Source organism: Anabrus simplex, chromosome 2 (genome assembly GCF_040414725.1).
Source record: "Anabrus simplex isolate iqAnaSimp1 chromosome 2, ASM4041472v1, whole genome shotgun sequence".
Classification (NCBI taxonomy): Eukaryota; Metazoa; Arthropoda; class Insecta; order Orthoptera; family Tettigoniidae; genus Anabrus; species Anabrus simplex.
This window is the reverse complement of record NC_090266.1, coordinates 464,934,456-464,954,314: the sequence shown is the minus strand read 5'-3', so window position 1 is coordinate 464,954,314 and position 19,859 is coordinate 464,934,456.

Genomic DNA, 19,859 nt, shown 5'->3' with positions numbered 1-19,859 from the left:
GCACAAACCTCACTTGGAGAGACCGGAATTTAAACCACGGAACCCAGCGGTGAGAGGCCGGCGCGCTGCCACACTGAGCCACAGAGGCTCCTAATAAGTGCATTATGAACAGTGAAATAAATTGGTCTCATCCCCAGAAAAATAAGGCGTGTTTCTTTATGTTTAAAGGAGATTCCAAATACCAGTGTTCACGTCTGTTACTTTCAGTTTTGAGATGTAAGTATCCCCCATGAAATCATTCACTTTTGCACTTATTTTCACGATCTCCCCCCACCCCCTAAGTGAATATTCCCGCAAAAAGTACTTGTTTCTTTAATAGTAAAGGATTTTCTAAATAAAAATTATCACGACTCTAGCATCTTCATTTTTTGAGATATGTGTCCTCATAAAAGGAATTCAACTCCTTTTTCAGTCCCGCCCCCAAGGTGTTCCCCCCCAACGCGTTCTTTTGTTTTTAAAGGAGATCCAATACCAATTTTAACGTCTGTAACAACTTTAGCCTTTATTAGATGTAAGTATCCTCATACAATTAATTAAATTAATTTTTCAATTATTTCACCACTCCCCCCTTCATTGGATTTTCCGAGAATACATGTTTCTTTTCTTGTAAAGCAGATTCCAAACACCAAATTTCACGTCTGTAACATCTTCAGTTTTTGAGATATCAGTATACTAATTAAATTAATTCAACCCCATTTTCAGTCACTTTTAACCCCACCCCCACCCACCCAAGTGGTCTTTCCGAAAACAAAAAATACACGTTTCTTTATGTTAATAGAGATAAAAAATACCCTTTTTCACTTCTGTAACATGTTGGTTTTAGAGATATACTGTAGAAAATCTAACTTTAAAATTTCACCCCCTTTTTAGTTCCCTTTAAGTGGATTCTCTAGAAACAAATCCCGTACGTTTCTTTACATTTACAGGTGATTCCAAATACCAATATTTTACGTTTCTGAGATATAGTCTTTCAAAAAGTTCACCCCAATTTGTCCCTCCTCTTAAACCCCATTAATTGGATTTTCCAAAAACAAAAAAATACGTGTCTCTTTATTTTTAAAGGAGATCCCATATACCAATTTTCGGGTGTGTAATATCTTCATTTTCTGAGATATAAGTATTCTCATTAAAGGCATTCAATACATTTTTCACCATTTCACCCCTCATATTGGAATTTTCAAAAAATAAAAAAGTACGCGTTTCTTTATTTTTAGAGAAGATTCTAAATATCAATTTTTGCATCTGCACATTTTAAAGTTATGAGATATAGATAGACTCATTTTAAAAAGTCACCCCTCACCCCTATTTGGATTTTCCATACAATACCTTTCCTTTATTTTTAAAGAAGATCCCAAATACCAATTTTCACGTCTATAATATCTTCAGTTTCTGAGATATAAGTATCGTCATTAAAGGCATTCAACCTATTTTTCACTCCTTTTCACCCCTCCTATTGGGATTTTCCCTAAACGAAAAAATACGTGTTTCTTTATTTAAAAAGGAGATTCTAAATACCAATTTTTACATCTGTACACTTTTGAAGTTTCGAGGTATGAATACACTCATTTAAAAATTTCACCCCCTTTTCACCCCGCATGATTTGGATTTTCCAAAAACAAAAAATGCGTATTTCTCTATTTTTAAAGGAGTTCCCAATCATCAATTTTCAGGTCTGTAATATTTTCAGTTTCTGAAATATAAGTAGCCTCATTAAATACATTCGACCCTTTTTAACCCTTTTATACCCCTCCTATTGGGATTTTCCGAAAACAAAAAATATGTGTTTCTTTATATTTAAAGGAGATTCTAAATACTAATTTTTATATCTGTAAACTTTTAAAGTTTTGAGATATAGATACACTCATTTTAAAAATTCACCCCCCTTTTCACCGCCTTAGCGACGGAAATAAAAAAATCCTCCCTTAGCTAGCACCTACATTGTAATATAACTATATCTCCAAAATTTCATTTTTTTATGTCCAGTAGTTTTGGCTCGGCGATGATGAGTCAGTCAGTCAGTCAGTCAGTCAGTCAGTCAGTCAGTCAGTCAGTCAGTCAGTCAGTCAGTCAGTCAGGACATGTTCCTTTATATATATAGATAGGATATCAGAGTTACTTCCCATTCTAATTGATACGTATATCATAGAACAAAGAAGCCAGCTATAAACAAATGAATATTGCACCCATAATCGAATGGGCATAATAGATGCATAAATTAAATGATTGAAATTCGCATATGTGAACACTTCAGAAGGCAAGGAAAAGCTTGCAATTTTACAAAGCGCCACCAAGGAGCCGAACTGGCTGGAAATACATCCGTAGAGTACGCTTTAAGTCACGCACAGGAAGTAGCTGGCTAAGTGATCTCTCAAATAAAAGTTTATGATACCGCCGAAAGTGCAGACCTTCTATTGTATTTCTCACGGGAATCGGCACATTGGAATGTGCCCAACCCTAGTGTGTGACGCAGAAAGGAATAATACCTGTCACCCCTCGATAGAAAAGTGGTTGTACCCAAGCCGCGAGGCGCGGTGAGATCTCAACCAATCAGAAAATTACACAATTTGCCGCCTTATCCTAGCGGGAATCAGAATTCAGTTTTTCGCGATTTGGTGTCGGAAGTAGCATTGAAATACGGTGTCCTGATCTGCAAATAATATTTGAGGAATTATTCACGTAAAATGCATGGTTAATTATCTCTTAAATATTAAGTTTCAACTTTGTGTGGAAGAGTGGTTTCGTCCAGGAAGCAAACTGTCGTGGCGGGAAAACGCCATACGCCAACAGTAAATAGGTCGGATGACGCACTTCATTTTATAAAATAACCTACGATCATTTATGACAGCGCAGTTCAACACGTCAATCGGACCAAAAGTTGGAATATTTAGAATACATCTCCTGAACATTTGACCTATGGACAAGTGGTAAACGATCCAAGGTGCCGTAGTAATCCGCCACATCCCTTCCAGTGGAACTATTTTTGAGGTGGGGGTGCGAGTGTTTACAAAACCGATAGCAGCAGGGTGATGAGTGTTCAGTTTCACTTGAAATTTCAGTGTATATAGGTGGCTCTTCAGAAGGCGCTAAGAGACGGCTTTGGCATTCGAGTGAGTAAAGTCTTTAGTTAAGTGAATAAAGTCTTTAGTCAGAAAATGAACATTTAGGCAGAACTTTTATTCAACATCGGAGTATAGGAATATATATATAAAGGTGGATTATATATAAAAGCTATACATATTTCATTCCTCCAATTGACCCTATCTAATATTCTTATCCAGATTAATTCCTTAAACTCAGATTCTAACAGCTGTATTCTATCTTTTAAGTTGTTTTTGATAACCACTGAAATTCCGCCCGATATCCTTCCTCTATTGGATCTCCTTGATCCATATTGACTCCATACGATACACCCTTCTATCTTTAAGTTTTTCTTGTAATCAGCCCAAGTTTCTACAAGCCCAAGGATGTCCATTTCTTCCAGTAGCTCTTTAAAGTCTTCGTTACCTATTTTGCTCCATACTCCTTCAATGTTAACACATGATACCTTTAACTCTAGTTATGTTTTACTTCTATGTTCTAAACTTCCTGACTTACTTCTAGTTATTCTAGATCTTTCCACTTCCATTATAGTTCCCTCCGGAGACCAAATAACGTCCTTCTGAGATAGTTCTTCTGTGAGTTTTAATCTACTACCTGAACCCATCCCCTTCTTCTGAAAACGTCTTTTAGACTCACTGACCTACGCCTTGAAGTATCCTCAGCTCCTCCACGCGGCGCCGCTGTTGACATCCGGCTCGCCTCGTCGTTCCTCCCACTGTTATTTAACTCCGCTGGAAGATCTGACGTAGGCTGTTGAATCACCTGCCCGGGGTTATCAACCCGAGCATCGCACGTATACTCTGGAATCTCTTGTGTCATCACTCCTTCACCATGCACTTCCGCTGATGACCCAAACTGCTTACTTCGTTCCTTAAACATATGACCCAGATCACTGACCGTCCACGTTCTCGCCCAGGTATCTCCCATCACATGCAAGCGGTTTCCTCTTATAAATGCCCGTAGATTCGATTTTCTTGCTTGTCGTAAATGGAATTGTAGAACTCTTTGCTCTTGGAGACTGTTTCTGTCCATATCCCTTTTTATCCAAATTCTGCTGCCCTTCAAGTTCCTCGCACTATTCAAAATTCGGCTTGCCATTAATGAGGAAACAAACTTAATTCTAACGGGTCTTCTTCCTCTATTCTTTCCCATCCTATACACATCATCTATCTCCCTTTCGGTACACTCCATGCCTAATTTCTCTGTCATTAGCTTAACGACTGAGCTCATCAATTCCATCTTAGATTCTCCTTCCGTTTCATCCAGTCCGTAAATAATAATATTTCTTCTCTTCTCCTCCTCCGTTCTTCTGCTATCTCGCCATTGAAGTACCTGTACTTGTTCTTCTAGCTCCTGTATCCTCTGATTTATTATAGCTCTTTCTTCCTTGTCTTCTCTTATCTTCGCCTTTATTTCTGTTAGATCTTTGGTTATGCTTTCCTTCATATCGTTGATTTGTTGGAACTGTGCTTCGAACATTTCTTCGGTCTGGTCAGCCTGAGAAGCATCGCGGACAACTTCCTTGATTTTCTCAATGTCCTCCCATGTCAATGGGCCTGGGTTCATCTCGACGCCTTCGATGACTAATAGAGTAGCCACTATAGCTGCCGCCATCAACAGTTCTGTCAGTCCTATTTCTTTATTAAAACCTGATTTACAGTCCGTCTTGATCCACTTGACCCGGTTGTGCCATCGCCCTATCACACTCCTATACTGCTGCACTGTTACACCCATATTGCTTTTCCTGCACTTCCGCACCGTTACCACGCACGTCTGCTCACTAGCTCAGCTCAGCAAAGACTGAGTATAGGAATATAATCAGACAATCATTTCAGTTAAAATGACAATGATAGTTATTTTTTTAACACTTTCATAAAAGAACTCATAACGTGATGTGACCGGCGGAAAGCAAAGACGAACAATGGAAATTTTAATAACATGTAGCTGTAGAACATTCCCTTTCGTCATATGTAACTTTTACGCTAATACTCTAGTGGAGAAGTTATAGTTTTGGAGGACGGTATTTTTATAAGATTTCTCCATATTTCACTGGGAACGTTGCATTTAATTTCCACAGTCTCATAGAACTGCCATTTCAATTGAGACCTTGGGAGCAAAATATTAGGTGAGCTAATTACGCGAGAGTGACCTTGTTTACTAGTGGAATGTAAGGGTACAAGGACTGAGGTCCAGTGTCATTGTCAGAGTAGGGTGAACGACCAGTAAATCCCTTATACAAACAAACTGTGAGGACCGAGCTGAGCAGAGACAGCGGAGGAGACTAGGCCAGGTAACTTGTTCCAGACATTCAACGTCCACACGTCAGGTGCTACACGCTGTGCAATTTGTATTTTCTTCACATGAGTGTTTAAAATGCGTGTGTTGGTATAAAAATGTATCGTGTGCAACGCAAGTATGAAAATGGATCCAGTTCTTGTGCATAAAGTGTTGGATATCCTCATGAAGATGGAGAAGGAGCACTAAATAAATGTAACGTGGGCTGGCGGATGATCCAACCTGCCTCCCAGCACAAAAAAGTAAAGCAATGAGCATTATTTAAAATGTAAAATAATTGACGACTATGAACAATCAGTGATCAAACGTAGGTTAGCAATATAGGTAGGCTTGTAAATAATGAAACTTCACGTACCGGATGATATAATTAGATTTTGATATCATTTGCAGTTAGAGTTAGAAGTGAGTCCAGGACAGTTATATCTGACGATTCGGGATGTAAATGCCATGGTGCCACAGTAATATAATAATAATAATAATAATAATAATAATAATAATAATAATAATAATATAAATATGATAGTCAGATAAATTTTGTATTTTTCTCAGGAGTTTTTATCATATATATTTTTGAATCATTTTCTAACGTGAGCTATTGTTTTGACATATGGGAATCCTAATATTTATTATATAATTCATGTCTAGTGCAATTGTAGATTTTAACGTAATAATAATAATAAAATAAATATAATAATAATAATAATAATAATAATAATAATAATAATAATAATAATAATAATAATAATAATAATAATAATAAGGAGTGTTATTTGATGACATTTGATTATATGGATGCTGCCGCGTTATTTTGATGTTTAATTAGCTGTAATTATTGCGCTACCAATTTAGTATTTCATGTTTGCGTGATCACATTTTTAGAGAACCGTTTGCGGTAGGTCTCATACCTTTTATTTCTGTGATGTAACGTTTAAAACGAAACTTTGTTTTCTTTACGAGTACATTGGATTCATATTTTTGATAGCTGTGTATTTGGCAGGCAATCTTGTTATTACAGTCGATAAATAAAGACAGGGAAACCATTGACAGTCAGCTCTGATAATTCATGGCATGTGGGAGTGAAATAAGATCATGAAAATGAATAAAGAGATAGTAAGGTCCCTAATGACGATAATTGTGAAATGAAAATGGTGAGATTGAAGACCATGTCGTATAATAGTGTCGTAATAACGAATATGTGAACGACACAGTGTGGTATTGAAGTTATTTCGCCCGCGTGATATGAGCGAGACTATGTTGACAAGCGCTACGATAAGAATAATGTAATGAATAAATAGAATTGAGAGGTAAACAATTTAACTGACAAAGTTAAAATTTCGACGACATGTGTGATAGTTGTAGGCGGAAGGCCTGTGTATTTCAAATATTTTTCCTGGGACAACCTGGTGCTCGGAAACAGGCATATTGGAGTCCGAGTCGAGGCATGAACAGAGCGACCGAACCATGGGTAGTTTTGATAGCAATTGGTGATCACTGATGACATAATATTCCGAGTTATTATCCGTAAAAGGTTGAGTGATGTCATGCCCAGTTACGTGTGATGTTAAGAGTTTGCCCTCAAATTCACTTAGTTGTTACTTGAATCAATTTGCGAGTTATTTCCACATCACGATTTTGCGTGTTGTATTTAAATTTGATAGGCAGTGATCACGTGTATTTTGAGATTTTTTGTTATGTTTTATTTTCCTTGGTGGATATTTTGTCACCGTATTTTTTTTGTATATAGAGTCTGATGGTACGTGAATATTGTGGTGGTTAAATGATGTAAATAGGTAGGATAGTCAGTTTATTTTGAATTTAGTTGTCTCTTCTGGAGCAGTTGTTTCTCCATTTGTCATGTTTATTTTGTACATAAATACACTGACTGACAGAGCAAATGCAACACCAAGAAGGAGTGGTCAGAACTTTATGCCAATTGCAGGGTAGACTGACGTCACTGAGGTATGCTCATGTTGTGAAATGCGCCGCTGTGCTGCGCACGTAGCGAACGATAAATGGGACACGGCGTTGGCGAATGGCCCACTTCGTACCGTGATTTCTCAGCCGACAGTCATTGTAGAACGTGTTGTCGTGTGCCACAGGACACGTGTATAGCTAAGAATGCCAGGCCGCCGTCAACGGAGGCATTTCCAGCAGACAGACGACTTTACGAGGGGTATGGTGATCGGGCTGAGAAGGGCAGGTTGGTCGCTTCGTCAAATAGCAGCCGATACCCATAGGGATGTGTCCACGGTGCAGCGCCTGTGGCGAAGATGGTTGGCGCAGGGACATGTGGCACGTGCGAGGGGTCCAGGCGCAGCCCGAGTGACGTCAGCACGCGAGGATCGGCGCATCCGCCGCCAAGCGGTGGCAGCCCCGCACGCCACGTCAACCGCCATTCTTCAGCATGTGCAAGACAACCTGGCTGTTCCAATATCGACCAGAACAATTTCCCGTCGATTGGTTGAAGGAGGCCTGCACTCCCGGCGTCCGCTCAGAAGACTACCATTGACTCCACAGCATAGACGTGCACGCCTGGCATGGTGCCGGGCTAGAGCGACGTGGATGAGGGAATGGCGGAACGTCGTGTTCTCCGATGAGTCACGCTTCTGTTCTGTCAGTGATAGTCACCGCAGACGAGTGTGGCGTCGGCGTGGAGAAAGGTCAAATCCGGCAGTAACTGTGGAGCGCCCTACCGCTAGACAACGCGGCATCATGGTTTGGGGCGCTATTGCGTATGATTCCACGTCACCTCTAGTGCGTATTCAAGGCACGTTAAATGCCCACCGCTACGTGCAGCATGTGCTGCGGCCGGTGGCACTCCCGTACCTTCAGGGGCTGCCCAATGCTCTGTTTCAGCAGGGTAATGCCCGCCCACACACTGCTCGCATCTCCCAACAGGCTCTACGAGGGGTACAGATGCTTCCGTGGCCAGCGTACTCTCCGGATCTCTCACCAATCGTACACGTGTGGGATCTCATTGGACGCCGTTTGCAAACTCTGCCCCAGCCTCGTACGGACGACCAACTGTGGCAAATGGTTGACAGAGAATGGAGAACCATCCCTCAGGACACCATCCGCACTCTTATTGACTCTGTACCTCGACGTGTTTCTGCGTGCATCGCCGCTCGCGGTGGTCCTACAACCTACTGAGTCGATGCCGTGCGCATTGTGTAACCTGCATATCGGTTTGAAATAAACATCAATTATTCGTCCGTGCCGTCTCTGTTTTTTCTCCAACTTTCATCCCTTTCGAACCACTCCTTCTTGGTGTTGCATTTGCTCTGTCAGTCAGTGTATTTCATGTGTTAGGTTAGTAGATCACCGATGGTTCATAGTCAAAAATCAATGTAGTAGGTACGCTCAAGCAGTAAGACAATTGTAACTACCAAGCTTTTGAACTTCACTACAAATTTAGTTAGGTAAATGAATCGACCTTTAATGATAAGTTCTGTCGTGAGTGCCGCAAATTAATTAATTAAACACGATGGAATCTGTCTCCATCAAAGTTGAGATCACACAGTTTATTCATTCTCAATGGAAATACAGGCAGCGGCAGACTAGATAAAAAAGTAATTTGTAAAAGTGTCGAACTCATTTAATAAGATAAATTTTAGGCACTTAGCCTAATTTATTTTATTTATTTAAGTGTCCAGACTATCACAGTTAATAAGGTGTAAATCAACTAAATAAGTGATTGTTAGTACTCAGTGTTTGGTGTGATAATTTTCTTGGTTCAGCCACGAATTATGAAATGTGTGGCAAAGTTATATAAAACGGTAAGGGATACCGTGTTCATGGAATTTCCTTTATTTACACATGGTTGTATTACTTGATAGTTAGGTGGTTGCCAATTTGATATGAACTTGGATTTAACAAACTTAGGAAGCCCATCTATTAGAAGGTCAGTGTGATTAATTAGTTAATCAATTAATAATTCATACAAATTCAGTTGACTGAAAGGACGATTCAAGTGTGTTTTAAGAGGTGTTATTCAAATGAGGCTGTATATTTGTTAGACCAGCAGTCTGTTGTGGTCGTGTCATGTACATGAGAGACATTAGTTCGATGGTGATCATCATTATTAAATTTTATCGACCTTCAGTCGAAATCATTAAGGCGGATGATTAATTGCTGTAAAGAAGGTTTTTAACTTGTTTTAATTTCAATAATTCTATTTTATTTTATTTGATTTCACTCCATTTAAATTTCATTTTTCACATTTTGCCAATTTTGTTAATAAAGCATTTTATAATTTACATTTAATTAAGTCTATGGTTACGGTCATTTAGTAGTTAGTTGACCCTCCGTCTTTCATTTCCTCACGCCCGATGTTGTGTGGCCTGTCAACCCCGAGGAGAGCTGAAGGACGTTACCATCCCTGAGGAGAGAAGAGTCTACGCGAGCGGTAGGTATTATTTTGATGTCATCCTTTACGGAAGCAGTGGGTGCATTAAACAGGCAAGAAGAATACCGCATCGGGTGCCTTAAAAGGGCACAATATAGTAAAGAATTAACTGGGAGATCGATGTAGTAGGTAAAGGCGGGTTCTAAAAGAATGGGAGCTAAATCCACATTTTCCCACGAGGTCAGCGACCTCTAGTAGTATACCTATGCTTGTTCTGACCCGAGGTCACTGACCCCTAGTATAGTAGTGGGGCAATACCGGTTCTCAAATTTTGCATAAGAGAGCAAGCCTAACCTCACAGACGCCATCTTGAGGGGCCTCACTTCACATTTACGGTCAGTTGTCCTTCCCAACGCGGATTTTGCATAAGAGAGCAAGCCAAACATTACAGTCGCCGTCTTGGAAGGGGCTAACCTCAGTTTTACTGGCAGATGCTCTTCCCGACGTCAACAGTCGCTATCTTGGAGGGGCCTAAGCACACTTTTACAGGTAGATGCCCTTCCCGACACCATCGTGAGTAGTAGGGCAATAGGGATTCTCGCGACGCCAACTTAAGTAGTTGGTCAATGTAGATTCGCGTAAGAGAGCAAACCTGATCACATGGAGGGGTCTAACCTCACTTTTACGGCCAGATGCCCTTATCGACACCATCTAGAGTAATAGGGCAATGCGGATTCGCATAAGAGAGCAAACCCAATCTCATGGAGGGGCCTAAGCTCACTGCTACGGTTAGACGTCCTTCCCGACGCCATCTTGTGTTGTAGGGCAATGGGGATTCGCGAATTTTTCCGACGCCATCACGAGTAGTAGGGCAATGGGAGAATCGCATAAGAGAGCATGCCTAAGTTCATAGATGGGCCTAACTACACAGGGCCTAATTTTACGGTGTGATGCCCTTCCAGTCGCCATTTTGTAGGGGCTGACTACACAGGGTGCAGTTTTGAGGTCGGATGACCTTTCCGTCGCCATTTTGATTTTCTCACTAGAGGGGGCACATATTTTATAGCCTAGTTTTACGGCAGCATGCCCTTCTCGTCGCCATTTTGGAGGGGCCTAACTACATAGGGCCCAGTCTTTCGGTCAGATAACCTTCCCGTCGCCATTGTGGAAGGGTCTAACGATACAGGGCACAGTTTTACGGTCAGATGACCTTCCCGTCGCCATTTTGATTCTCTGAGTAGAGGGGGCAAATATGGTCTAGCCTATATTTACGGCAGGATGCCCTTCTCGTCGCCATTTTGGAGGGGACTAACTACATAGGGCCCAGTCTTTCGGTCAGATGCCCTTCCCGTCAGCATGTTGGAGGGGCCTAACTACACTAGGCCCAGTTTTATGGACAGATGCCCTTCCGGTTGGCGTTTTGGTGGGCATAAGTACACAGTCGTCCTCTGTGATTTTAAAAGAGGCTTTATGTCTCCATCCGACAGACTACTTAGTTGTGAAGCTGTGTTATCGAGTAGCCTGCTTATGGCTTTACGTCTCCGTCCGATGGACAAGTAACGTGACGTCACAGTCATATCCTTGCGTACGTGAGCAAGCCTAACCACACAGACGCAATTTTGAATGGGGCGTGGCCCAGTTTCAGTCTGCTTAAGGCTTTACGTCTCCATCCGACGGAAAAATAACGTGACGTTAGAGCGTGAGTGATTTTAAAAGAGGTCAGCTCATGGCATTACGTCTGCATCGGACAGTTACGAACAAGTCTAAACATGCATAACCATGACAACATGAAATTATGCTTAAGGCTTTACGCCCCCATCCGACAGAATGTCTCAGACGGGACTGAGCACGTGCCCATCAGATCGAGCCCGTTTGGTGAATGATGTAGTTTCATTCAATATCATACTTGCAGAGCCCACACAATTGATTTTAAAATTATAAACTATATTATATTTCTTCGACCAGATAAATTGAACAAAGGGATCATTGGAGTTTAGCTGGAAGTCATGTTCTGTTCTCATTACAATTCTTTTTATCTCTGCAACGCAAGCAAGCACCACCCGGTGGTTAGGTCAGGGAAGGAGTAGGGGTATTACGCACAAACAGCGGAAAATTCAATTTGGATAGACAAGGATGCTTCTGTGGAAGTGAGACAGAGCGCGTAAATGACTACTAGAGAACCCTTGAGTTGTGTTGGACCAGTTCAGATAAGTGAATAACGAATGTCTCTCAACCAATGCGAGTTCATCATTCTTGTATTTTAAATGAAGCGGGGTGAAGGTTTCAGTTTATTGGCGATATTAAGCATCATGTAATTATAATTACACATCAGTAGGATAATACATTTTACCTGAAAAATTTACAACCCAGAAATTAGGCTAATTAAATGACTGCATATTAATTACGCATAACTGCGTGATATTAAACCAGGTGTTCTGAGATATTGTCATATCGCATCACGGAGAGTGATTGCGTGAAATCAAGTAGTGCGACGCAATCCATCGCTATTATGAAAAATTTTACTATCGATTCTTCAATTACACCACATTAATCGATAGGCAAGGACCCCAGGTGAATAATTTGGATGGACAATTAAATGGCACAACATTTATTATGATTGAACGACGCCCCAGGAGCTAGGAATCCCCGTCTACTATAGATAAATCAATCCGCCAAAGCGCAACCAGGCTAGGTGATCGTCGCTTTGCACAAGTCAGTCACATTCAGAATTTTCGTCGTTTCGGACGTGTATTATAATCGCTGTGCGAGGTGAACTAGTACCACATAACAGAGTACAGTTTTACAAGTGTGAACATTGGATTAAATCCTATTGTGCGGTGGTTAAGACAATATTGTTTGTGTTTTGTGTTTAATATGTGAATATAGCAATGTAAAATTTATTTCGTTGGAACAGGAATTAATTATATCGAGTGGAGATTTATAATCAAGAATAACTATTTTTGAATATCGGCAGTCTTTGTCACATTCAGTAGCAGGGCCAGATATTTACACAGGCGAGAACAGTTCGACGAACACTTTCATAACAGTTTGCCGGCCAGCATCTACTCTTGCCATTCTTAATGTTTATTTGGGAGAGAGTCGAGGGTTGCATTTTTCTAGGGCAGGGGAATGCCCCAGTGACAGTACTGCAGGAAGGGAGACTTTGTCAAGAAACAAAGAATGTCTAAGAGTAGTAGAATTGGTACACAAGGGGAGAAAGCCGACTTCAGGCACGATTAACTAACACCAGCAGTAATAATTTGCAGGATATTCAATGTGTGCATCGTCTAACGTATGTGCGTTATATTATAGTGCTTATGCGTGTGTATAATGTGAGCGATCAAAGTTGTTACCGAGTGTTAAAATTAAGTTAGTATAAGCAGTCTTGATACTTAAAAAATCATGAAAAGTGTAATCTACCAATGATGATGTTATAAATTCATCTATGATGGAGGCCCGCTGACTACGGGTCTGGACAGTGTTGCCACTATGTAAGAACGTCAGTTAATTTTGTAGAATCTAAACTATACCTTTCTTTACTTTTCTTATTTTTATATATTACGCGAGTCAGTAATAAGAATGTCTAGTTAGTATTATATACACATAGGAGCGCAGTCAAATTATTTAGGAGTATTTTTTTGTTGTCTACATATTATTATTATTATTATTATTATTATTATTATTATTATTATTATTATTATTATCATCATCATTAAGATGTCTCTAGGTCAGGTTACTAGCGTAATTTTCTACAATCTTATATTATTTTATTTTGGTTTCAAATGGTGCCGTAAGCATATGTTTTATAAATTATTGGAGTGGAGAGCTGTTGAGTTAGAATTTTGTGATTGATTGATTGATTGATTGATTGATTGATTTGGATACCTTTACATAACTGGCAAGTTGAGCCTTGTGTGTGAGCTGTATATTTTTATATGAACTATTTTGAAAGTTCGTTGATGTCAGATCACGATGACAGCAATATTATTTCAGGCAATATATCAATATATTTTTAGGAACAATCCTAGATAGACAATTGGGAGTTTATGAAGTTGGATATAAGGAACTATTTCATTGTTATAGAAATACGATGTTTAGTGACAATATGGAGTCAAATAATTTAATAAGGTCCAGATTATGGAAAATATTATATGAAAGTCTTCAGATTTAATGAAAGAGGAATTTTAATGCCAGCCTAGGAGCTGATGATAATGAGGTCAGGAACGAAGCTGAAATATAGTTACGAGATTGTTGAACAAGAAGACATTGTGTTAATGAATCAGTTGATTGAGCTGAGGAACACACATGGCAATTAGTGTTCATTAATTAGTGGTTAGGACCGAATGAAGATGCAACAGACCTTGAGTGACGCAACATCGGTATTAAATAAAAGTTATGTGATTAAATGCAGTTAGGATTGGCACGATCAATGTGTATTAAAGCTAGGAAAATACCCAATTGATTTATGTGTAATTGTTAGGAACGTGATTTTCGGTCTAGAATTTGTATTATTATTATTATCATTATTATGACTGTTATAAAGGTTACATGTAATGTTTACCTGTTTACTCACAAGTTTGACTGGTTTTACTACACCTTATTTCATTTTATTAAAAAAATTACAAATATTTAATAGCTACGAAAATGACATACGTATAGTCGTGGTGATTGGTGATTTTTGGTGATTACATTATATTTGGACACTGAAATCAGCCAACCTCGTAACAAGTTTTTGTGTAACCTGATATTGAACTTCTTCGTACGGTTCCTTGTGTGGAGGACGTGCTTATGTATATTTGTACATAGAGTAGTGGTAGGATGTAATTTGTTTCAGCAGTGTGATTTTATTTGATTTTAGAACAGGATAACTATTTGATGTGACTCCAGTTATAAATAGTATTTATTATTTTTGTACGTTTCATATAGCGGGATAGTCATCATCACTAGTTTAATCTAGTAAAAGTTAGGGTAGGACTCGCGTGAAATCCAGAAAGGAATATTTTAGATTTAAGTGATGGACAGTAGCAACGTCAATTACGATACAATCATGAGTATTACTGAACTGTAAGTCGTAAATTCATTTATTTAAATTGTGTTAACTTGGTGTTAATTACGTAAATTTTTTTCAAATAGTTTAGTAATCCTTAGATATGAAATAATGAAAATTCTGACTTTTAAAGAATGGTTTTCTCTTATATTTACACAGTGATATTATGTAAGGGTTGTTCTATAAAATGAGTTTGAATAATTTAAATGCTAATTAGAAATAAATGTCAAAGGAGAATTAACTCCATTATCTTTGAATGTTCTGAGTGATAACAAAGTTATCATACACCATGGGTAATAATAATTATAATACACTTTGGTAATTGAAAATTATTATATACATTTAAATATATTATACACATTTAAATTTATACATTGGTAAGAAGGAAGGTTGACGTCAGGAATAACTATTATTATTATTATCATTAATGTATAACACAAAAATGTTATTATGTTTTAATTATTATTGTTGATATTATTATTATTATCATAGTATTATCATTTCAAGTGTGTATATTCAGCACAAACATTTAATGAGTCATAAATGGGAAACATATTTGGAAACTAATTAATAACTTCCATCAATTACAAGGTCATAAACAAATTATTTTAATTTGAAGTTTAATTAACAATGTGATATCAATCTTATTTTGATGATTGATAGTCATGAATACAATAATATTGTTATAGCTACAGCTTTTAAGTCTGATTAACATTCAATTTATTGGTCTAGGAGGATTATATTTCCATTTTTCTTTTCTGATTTTAATTAATAAATTTATATACACATTTTATGAATCAGTCTGTCAATGTCTTTTATTTCAATAGATAGTTATCTTTGGTTAGGTAATTCCTTTTGCATCCATGAATTGACGACAGGGGCCGATCACCAGAGTATATTATTTTAGGAACTGCCAGGGCAAGAGTGGACTTCAATGGATCACCGCAGATCTACAAGGGTGCAATACTAAGATCATTCTGTTTTAACATGCGGCGATGACGTTGGCATTGTTATGCATGTTTAGACTTGTTCGTTATCAAGATTACTCTCTAGAAATCTCAAGCCTTTATAGATGGTATGAGTGAGAATTTTTCTTTAGTCTCTGGGATACTGTGATAGAGAGTAGAGCGCTTTATTCCATCATGACAAGAACAATAATAGTTGATGTATAAGGCTTCAAAGTAAACGGCAACAAATTTGTGTTCAAAGGGGTGGCTGTGTTGGATTGCACTGTGTTATGGGCGCCAAAACTCGTCGGTTTAGTATTTAGCCCACCTTTCCCTTACTGTCTGCAAACAGATAAAGACAAAAAGCAAACTCAATGGATTGAAAAAATTAGGTTTGCAGCGGAAGAAAAAGGAATACCTTTTCGCTTTCTATCTTTGATCATGAACGCTCATTTGTCAAAATTAGATCTTGTTTTTTAAAGGGTTGTGAAAAGAAGGAATGGTTGCGTGAGAATCTACCATCAACGTGTGAAATTATCGACATGCATGAATTAGGATGTCCATCATTTAAAACTCTTTACAAGGAGCATAGTGGAGAAACAATTAAACAGTCTTTACGGCATGTGTGCATGCTCTTTGATTGGTTGTGTTGCAGTGCATGTCGGGACCTGAACAACATACGAAAATGGTAGTGTCGAAATGACGTCAGTGTGAAAGAAACGTTTGTGGAGTAAAGACATCGTGCCGTTTCTAACTGATACAAAGTGTAACGCAGTTGAAAAGGCAATCGTAAAGATTTATGCATGCAAAAAGAAAATAAACACTTTTACTGAAGAAGAATTGAATGCATTGCCGAAGGTTTTGGTTAATGTAGCTGCGAAAGCTGTAAAGAAGATGTGGGATAAGGTGCGACTACTCCACTCACATATAAAAATGTGAAATTGAATTTAAATTTTTTTAATATTCATGAAATCAAGTACTCATTCGTCGGATTATGTACTCACACTTAGTTCTTACCTGATTACATACACATACAATATTTGATGGGTGCCAGCTACAACTCAATGCAGCAATAATGTAATGAGAGTCTTGAATAATTCTAGGGTGTGAGGTAATAAGCTTACTTAGGCAGCATAACATATAGGTTCTAGGAATAGGAGAATGTCGTTTTGTTTCCCCATTGAAATAACACTATATAAATTAATTTGGTATTGAACAAAATATATTTTTTAATTTCTTGTCTTAAAATAGTAAGACTTGCTGCGATAAAACAGATGAGAATATAAATTTATGACATTATAACTGAAAGAAACTGTGTATTAAATTTGAATTCCTCTTGACCGGACATTTAAAATTTGTACAAGTAATTCATCCCTCACTGGTTCACATCACAACACCTTAAACACTTTGAGTGTAATTACGAAGTATTCCTTTGATTTGGTGTCATTTGTAGGTATCTCAAGCCTAATTTAGTGATGTGTCCTTTTTGTTTCACTGACGAGATATAATACGGCTTGAAATTAGATTCACATTTGATAATCAACATTAAAAGTAATTCACTGATAACTGTTAGTCTGAATGTTGACGATTCAATATTCAGCTGTCATCGAACTGACACAAAAAATCAACCGAAAACAGATATGCGCAACACACTCCGAACATTTAATCCATTCGCTCACTGACGATTACGTATCCATATCACTGCTACTCGTTAGTCTCCTTCCAATTGACTTCATGGCAAAACTCTCCATTCATCTCCTGACCATCTGTGGCCCCTCTCTCTAAATGACTGACCGATTGAGGCCTCTCCATCCAAATGACTGACGCTATAATATACGGTCAGCTTATATAGGCATTAGCTGTCACACCTACGTAATCTGCAAAAATAACAATGATGTTACTCCATCCTGGCTACAAATGATGCATACTATGTTGAAATTGTCTGGGGCACACTAGGTGTTTCCTAAATATGTGCTCATTGCTAAAAGCATTTAATGACAGAGCGATGACTCGACAGTTACTGTAGCAGTATTGCAACATATGTTGCAATGTCAAAAGTTATTTCACGCAATATACATCCATATCTGATATTAATTATGCATCAACTCTTATTTACATGTTTTAATGCTAATCTACACACACACATATATATATATATACACACATAACAAATTAACTACAATCAAGCACGCGATAATCAATTACTACATGGGGAAATCAGATTACGGAATTGAATGAAATAATAATAACACAGATAAAATAGTAATAATACAGACACAATAATAATAGTAATAATAATAATACAGATATAATCTTGTAACGGGATTTGAACCGTTACAAACGTGCCTCGTGAGTGGACTCAAGATCCAGTTTTGTCTGAGATTCAAACGTGTAGTTTACATCATGAACAAGTGAGTTTAACTAGGAGACCGTCAGTGAAACAGTGTCGTACATGTCAACTCATTAAACTGTATCACGGACTTAAAACTAACGAGTTGTCATCGCTTATAAACTCTTAACATGGCTCCGAAGAGAATAAACAACTTGTCATAGAAAGAGGTGAAGAAACGTGCTGGGAGAAAGTCGAGGAAGCATGCTGGGCATAGACATATCAATAAGGCTATTGATCTTTTCCATTTGAGCTTCATCTTCCTAGTTACCAGTACTGAGGCCCTGGAACTCGATGTCCGCTTGGCACGTGGTGATCCTGGTATTAATATGTTAGATGCTGCCTGCAAAGAGCACGACATTGCTTATCGTCAAAACAATCTTGAACTAAGGCGTGTAGCTGATAAAAATATGCATCGTGAAGCTATGCAGCGTGTGTCGTCACCTAATGCTTCAGTTGCTGAAAATATAGCAGCACTTGTCGTACCGTGCCAAGAAAGGGAAACTCTTACCGGGTAATGGCATGAAACAGCAAATATAGTAAAATAATCTATGTAAGAAAGGACAGAAAGGATTTACTTGAAGAAAAATTGTGTACATTCTAAAATAAATACGAATTGTAAAACATATTGCAGGTGTTGTTTAATTTTTTAATATTAAACCTAATATACAGCATGTCTTAAATTAACTAGTAATAATAATGTTGACTTGCATGTTGAAGCTTGTCTTATAACATAGAAGAAACGAGAGGTAGATGTTCGAGAATAAAAAATTCAAGTTTTATAGTACATCCTGTTCATTAATCCATGAATTGAAGTTGTTATTAAAACCAAGCCATTTGGCATACAGTTTATTTCCAAACGACGAATAACACGTTCGATTAAACAGTGATTGGGATATTTTGTTCTTCGATGTAGAATCCTTCTTCAATAGTCTGACCTCTGAGATCGCGAAGTAAATATGTAACTGGATTCGTAAGCTTAACACTCCTGATTTGAAAAATTTCTGTGCTCCAGTTAGGGGTGTATTCTTTTGCAAATATAGACCTGTGTTTGCTGATGCGAACGAAATCACCTTCTTTAAAGCGATGGCAGCGCGGGTCAGCCGTTTTAATTACAAGATGAATAGCATCTAAACGTGGTGTATTCTTTGTAACAAGACGTGGATTTGCCCCGATAGTGCGATGAGGAGCATCGTTGTAGGTAGACACGAGTCTAGGTAGCAGTTCAATCCAACCATATGAACCTTGAGCTGTAAATTCTCGCCACAACATTGTTTTGAGTGTACGATTAAGGCGTTTTACAACACTTGCCTTCAGATTGCTATGAGTAGTGTAGTGATGAATGCCAAGTAACTTGAGGCAAGAAGAAAAATTCTTGCTGTAAAACTCTTTACTTTGATTGGTTTGAAGAAGCTTTGGGCAGCGTTTCGATTGTCCAACAATATGTTTAAATGCGTCTTTGACTTGAGCTGTTGTCTTAGAACGCACAGGTTGTGCAAAAGCAAACTTAGAGTACACATAGATGACAGTAAGTAGATACTTATACCTTTTAATGCTAGAGGTATATGGGATCAGTTCTACTAAGTCTGCTTGCCAGAGATCATCTTTTCCACGTGTAATAACGCGTATGTGACATTAGGTGTGACGTGCTGGTTTATGTAACTCGTGTGCGATGCTTATCTTTACAGGCGAGGTCTTATCTTGATGAGCCCTTACTGAATAATACACGCATGTCGT